Below are 6,862 nucleotides of genomic sequence, written 5' to 3' on the forward strand. Positions count from 1 at the left end.
TTAACTGAGAAACCACATACAAACCAAAGAATATGGAGACAAAGGAGCTAAGAGACAAAGGGGCAGAGAGATTTAAGAGTTGGGAACAAAGCCCATCACACTTTATGTGCTAATAACTCCTATCCATTTAGATGTTGACCAGTTAAACTTACACCTTAAAATACAAGATGTGGGTAGAATTTCATCCGGTTGGTCGTAACTTTCACCTAAGTTGAAGGTCCTTCAGAATAAAATAAATACAGAAACAGCTTCATGTTCTTCACCTTGCTTTTTGTAACTGTTTGAGTATAAACGGATTCCACTGAAAAACATCTCCTCCTACAGGTCAGTGCAGCTTTTCCCCATCCATGCACACATGTTACCCACCACCAATCACACCTTGCTGTTATGCAAATTTAAGTCAACAAGGAAAGCTTTTTAGTCTCACACCTAGGTTCTGCCTGAAGAACTGGCTTGTCACACACACACACACTTCTCTGCTAGGAGGCAATGTTGGTACAGAAGTACAGTATTTCTAGTTTGTTGTTTCCAAGTGTGTACAACACGCAGCACTGCTGTATCAGGTAAACATGTGCACAGGGGAAGACGAGGCGTGGGCTCATAAAAGCAGTCAAATGGACATCAAAAGGCCTTTCTCTTTCAGAGTTCCCCTATCTTTACTTGTAGAGGTTTTCCAATAATTTCTTTAACTACATTGCATACTTCTAAGTCCATTCCTGAGCTATTCTGTTGTACTTTTCTCTATCTGTTTTATAGATCCGAGCAATCTCAGGCACTAAAGGATCATCTAGATTGGGATCCTACAACAGAGCACAGGAGTACTTTTGAAATAGTGCTGGAGACCACTGTGACAGTAGAATATCAAGAAAAATGCTGCCATTACTGTTAATATGTGGATGATAAATTCTTGTTGTAAATGCAACCTTAGGTGGTTTGAAGGGGTACTCTGTTGGGAAATGAATTGTCAAGAAAAATGATAGAGACTATCATTTGGCCCCATTGTTGTAGCTTGCCAATGGAACATATCATCTCCAACAGGACCTGCTGAACACTGTGCTGGTGGGGCCCGTGCCAGGTCATTCAACTCTTCATGGATTCTCTTCAGAGACATGGCGGAGGTGGGTGGCAGCAGTCCCCCAGGGTGGGGCCGGGGGTGGAGGAGGGATGGGGAACGGACTAGGGGGCCTGAGACTGCCTTGGCGGTCAAGGACCAGATGGAACGTTCGAGAGCATGGGTCCGGTAGGATGGACTGAGGGCCATTGCTCGCATGGCTTCTGGGCCTACTACAGCAGTCACTGCATCACCAGGTGGTAGCCCCTTTATGCACTGCCGCCCCAGCCATCACTGTCACTGTCCGTTACAGGCATTCTTATCAGGAACAGAGCAGAAATTAGCCTTGAGCGAAGACAGGTCCCAGCGGGAATAGGATGCCATGGGACTCAGGTTACAGGGATATAGTTGTTAACTTATCTGTAAACCTCATTTGACCCAGACCTGGTTTGTGAGTGGAACTTTCTGGGGCCCGTCGGATACCCATTCAACCCAGAGCCCAGGCCTAGGTGTGAGAAGAACTTCCTCCATCAGACAGGCCCGGTGTGGAACATTGTGGCAGAACTCCCTGAAGAGAGGCTACAGGCAAGACCCGCCCAGCTCATCCAGGAGCAGAGCATCTTGCCAGAGTGGCACAGATGGTTCACCTCCAAGGGCTGCAGCAGGAAGAAGTGGAGCACAGCAGCCAGACCCAAGCCACGCCCACCTGCACGAGTTTGAACTTGGCAGATCCGGACCTGGTGCTAAGGTAATAACTCTACCAAAGCTCTACACCAAAGGTCAGAAGTTCAGGCTATACAAAAAGAGAAAGAGAAGGAGCAAAATGCATTTTCAGGCTCTGAGCCCACCCAGAACAAATGCAGGAGACAATATTATAGAAGAAATGGAAAATCACACACCTGAACTCTCTGAAATAAAAGTGTTTGAAGTAAAGAAACAACTGCAGAAAGGTGTAGAGGAAATCAGATCAGAAATAATTTCTGAAGTAAAAAAAGAAATGATAACTATAATGAAAGAAGTACTAAGTGCTTCTCAAGAAGACACTGATAAAAAAAATAGAGAATAGAAAATTGATGGAATCCTTGAATGAGCAATATAGGAAAGAAATAGAGTGCATGAAGCAGATTCAAAGTGCTATATAGGAAATTAAAACCTCATTCACAAGCTGGCAAAATTGTTTGAATGAAAGTGAAAATAGACTTTCAGACCTTGAAGACACCATTGCAGCTAGTGAAAAGGTAAGAAAAGATCTCTTCAAAATGACTAGGATGCAGGAAAAAATAATTCAACATCTCCAAGATGATGCAAAGATGAACAACGTGAGATTAGTAGGCATCAATGAGAAAGAGAGTCACAAATGATATAAAAAGAATATGGATAGAATAGCAGAAAACTTCCCAAATATGGGGAAACAATCTGTCCCCATTTTTTTTTTTCAGTACCAGGGATTGAACTCAGGATCCTGTGCTTGCCAAGCACTTACTCTACTGAGCTATCTCTTTGGGCCCAACAATCTGATATTCAGGTAACAAAAGCATATACAACTCCAAATAACATTAGCCCAATTAAAACCACACCCAGACATATAATAATCAAGATTCCAGAAATTCAGCACAGAACAGTACACTAAAAACTGCTAGAGAAAAGAAACAAATCACATTTAAAGGAAAACCCATCAGAATAATGACAGATTTCTCGTCACAAACCATCAAGTCAAGAAGAGTATGGAGCAAAGTACTACAAGTCTTGCAAGAAAACAAATTCCAACCCAGACTGATATATCCTGCAAGACTTTCTTTGAAGTATAATGGAGAAGTGAAATACTTCCATGACAAAAAACAACTAAAGAATGTCATGATGACAAGACAACCCTCCACAGACTATTAAAAGGTATTCTAAAGAGGGATCAAAATGTCCACAATTGCATGAATGAGAATGGAAAGAACCCACCAAATAGGGCAAACGATTAAACACAGGAGAAAAAGAGGTATACAAAAGTGGTCTTTCAATTATTTTGTATACAGCAGCAAAATATTTCCATCAGTATACTCTACAAATGGACTTCTCCTGCACCCTATGTGTCATGATTCTATCCAGGTCTACAGGGTGGATATCAAGGAAATAGCAGTAGTTCAGTCCCACAAGTGATAACTGGCCATCAGTAAACATCATGAACACTGTCCATGTCCACAACATACTAGAGCTTTGTGCGATATCCTATCCCCAAACTGTTAGAAGTACTGGTCATATATTTGCCATTCCAGTATTTATGTTATGTTTTATTCTTACTAATTCTTTACTATCATGAAAACTTTTTCTTAATTGAATTGTTTTGAATTAATTTTGAATTAATATTTAATTAATTTTCTGAATATTGGTTAGTCTTAATTTTTGTTTTAAGATCTATACTGTATCTTTGACTTAGAATCTACTTATTTATTTATTTTTTGGCAGAACTGGAGATTGAACTCAGGCCCTTGCGCTTGCCAGGCAAACGCTTATTCTACTGAGCTATCTCCCCAGACTGTAGAATCTACTTATAAGACATGGTATGATATTTTCTCCTAGTATTAGAAACTTTAAAAAGTATATTGCCATTTTCCATTGACTTTATATTACTTCCTCCTTGTCTTTTACACACACACACACACACACACACATATATATATATATATGAAAAAAAGTATATAATCCAATGTAAGATTGATACTTTTTTTTGTAGAAATCTTCAATGACCTTTTAAATGGGTTCGTATATATATACATACATAGTATATATATGTATATATATATATTTTTTTTTGGTTGGCTCAGGCTGCCTTGGAAGCTGGTCTCCTAAGGTATGGGGACCAGGCCACGGTCCCCTGAACCTGACTGGGTTTGCCACAGCAGGCACTTAAACAACGGAAGTATCCTGCAAACTCCCCTCATCTAATATATTTTTTCTCATCATCTAATATATTTTACATAATCCTGTGTAACTACCATTTTGAGAGCTCTTTATTCTTTATCCAGGACCATATAGCAACTTCTCTTGTCTTCTGGATTAGGCTCTTCATTATTTTCTATATGCTACCTCTGGAGGTATTAGAATATCTCTAGTTTGTGTAACTAGAAAATGTTTTAATTTTAGTTTTCAAAGGTATGTTTGCTAGGTATGAAATTCAATGAGGACAGGTCTTTATTTTCTTTCAGTCCTTTGAATTAATTAGTCTAATTTCTTACACACTTGCTCTTTTGTTTTTCTAATGTGGAATAAGATGTTATTTAATTTTGTTCTTCCATAACTAATATTTTTTATGTATATGCTTTAATGATTTTTTTTCTTTTGGTGGAACCACGGATTGAACTCAGACCCTTGCACTTGCCAGGCAAGCACTTATTCTACTGAGCTATCTCCCTGGTCCCTAATGATTTTTTTCTTCACAATTAGTTTTGGACAATTTCACTTTTGCGTATCTTGGTATGATTTTATTCAAATTTCTAGTGCAAAAGTTTCATTTTTCTTGGAAATGTGATGTTATAATTTCAACTAAATTCAGAAATTTTAAATCTTTAAATATTTATTGCCCATCCCTTTCTACTTTGAGAATTTTAATTATATGAATATAAATTTCTTGATTTTGGCACAGAGTGAACCATTATATGACTGATCTGTAAATTGTTTCTTCTTTATTTTTATTTTGGTCAATTTTTATTATTATATTCATTTAATTTTGTAAATAATTTATTTACAATGTGGAAAAAAAATACCTCATAGAGGTATGCACTCTCCAGGAGAGGAATTTAGGGGCAAATTAAGCTTGGTTTTCTTCTGAGTTCAGCTTTATTACTGAGTTCATTCCTTACCATCATGTTCCACTGTTTGGTGGTCTGTTGACTAAGTCACAATACTAATGCTATTTTTATAAATGGTGACAAATAATGGCTATAAATCAACTGATATGAAAAGGGATGCTACTGTCAATTTCAGAGCTGCCACGGATAGCAGTGAATTAGACCAGAGTAGAAGGGGCAGGACTAAAAGCTAGACAAGATCAATAGAGTAGGATGGACAGTAAGGAATTTAGACCCAGACAATCAGAAAGGCAGGTAGTTAAGTAGTGTGTTGTGGGGTGTGGGTGGGTGAGGTAGACAGATATGGGCTCAGACACTGAGGTGAAGTTGATTTTTGTCAGGAGGTGTACAAACGCATGCCAGGTACAATGGAAAGGAGAAGGGTAAAGATCTGAGTTGGTGAAAGAAAGCCAAGCCACTCAAGTGCAGAAGGTATGTGTAACTGCTACACTGGACAGAGGGCAACTGGGTGTGGCTGTTTTGCATGGGCTCACATGATCCAGAATGATTGTACTGTTCTTTTTGTAGGTAGCCAAGCTCTGGGGGTAGCCACATCTCAATCTCTTTCTGAATGGCCACAGGTTCCACTGAAGTCTACTATACCTGAGCCTATTTTAGTAGTCAACATCAGAAATAGCCCACTGGAACTGGGGAGATGGCTCAGTGGAATAAGCGCTTCCCTGGCAAGTGCAAGGGCCTAAGTTCAATCCCCAGTTCCACAAAAAAAAAAGAAAAAAAAAAAGCCCATCATTCTCTAGATAACCTGGAAAGCTTATTTGGAAGTTTTAGGGTATCCAAATCATATCTGATAAATCTTCGATGCACACATATAAAATCTTGTAATGTATTACAGGCATCTTTGATGTGTATGAGTCACTAATTTAGCCTTCTATAACACATGAAATTTATAAATTTATAAGTATAAATTTATAAATATATCCACTGTATGGATGTGTGCTTGGTTCCCATAGTCTATTTATTACCTTATCTAGACTTGGGCATTATAAGAGTAGTTAATAAAATAAAATTCTATGTTTTCATTTTTATTACTAAATTTCTCTTAAAAGAATTATTAGTTTTGAAGTTTAGATATTTGATCCATTTTGATATTTTAAAGCAGAAACATTAAATGTACTGAAAGATAGAATAGATAAAACACTTGAAGACCTACATGTAGGGATTTTCTAAACAGAGCCTCAATTGTATAAGAAATAATATCAAGAATCAACAAATGAGATTATATCAGACCAAAAAGCCTCTGTACTGCAAAATAATCAGTAGAGTGAAGTGATAACCTATAGAATTGGAAAGAAATCACCAGCTTCTCCTGAGATGGAAGATTAATATCTAGAATATACAAAGAACTTAAAAAATTAAACCATCTAAAATTAAAGATCCAGTCAAGAAATGGGCAAGAGAAATGGACAGATACTTCACAGAGGAAGAAATACAAATATATGAAAAAGTATTCAACATCTCTGGCTATTAGAAAAATACAAATTAATGCTAAGATGCTTACTCTGGAAAGAATGGCAATCATTAAGAAATCAAACAAAAATAAATGTTGATGAGGCTGTGATGAAAAAAGGAACCCTGCATTGTTTTGGGGAATATCAACTAGTACAACTCTTGTAGACAGTTAAGTTAGACTGAAATATTATAGGCAGTACAGCAGGGTTAGGCCCTGGAAAGAAGTCAGTACAGAACATAGATTACAACGGTAGATGGAGACACATTGGAAAAAAGCCAAACCTCAAGACAAAAGATAGAATAAAAATAACTATTTGTTTTAGTCAGGGTTTTACTAGAGGAACAGATATAATACAAGGAACATATATAACATAAGATGTACCAGTCACAGAGTCGAACGAAGTATGGAGAGTGTCTGTACACCACAGACTGAAGGATTCAGTGCCAAGGTTTCTAACAGTCTCTAGCTGTTTCTAACGATCTCTAACAGTTTCTAATGGGTTCT

The 6,862-nt window shown here is 37.7% G+C and overlaps 1 pseudogene; it reads right to left on the reverse strand.

Annotated features, from left to right (window-relative positions):
• Nucleotides 1–689: 689 nt before the first annotated feature.
• LOC101581568 lies at nucleotides 690–1,111 on the reverse strand (annotated as a pseudogene).
• Nucleotides 1,112–6,862: the final 5,751 nt, after the last annotated feature.

Source organism: Octodon degus, unplaced genomic scaffold, assembly GCF_000260255.1.
Source record: "Octodon degus isolate 3935 unplaced genomic scaffold, OctDeg1.0 scaffold00003, whole genome shotgun sequence".
NCBI lineage: Eukaryota > Metazoa > Chordata > Mammalia > Rodentia > Octodontidae > Octodon > Octodon degus.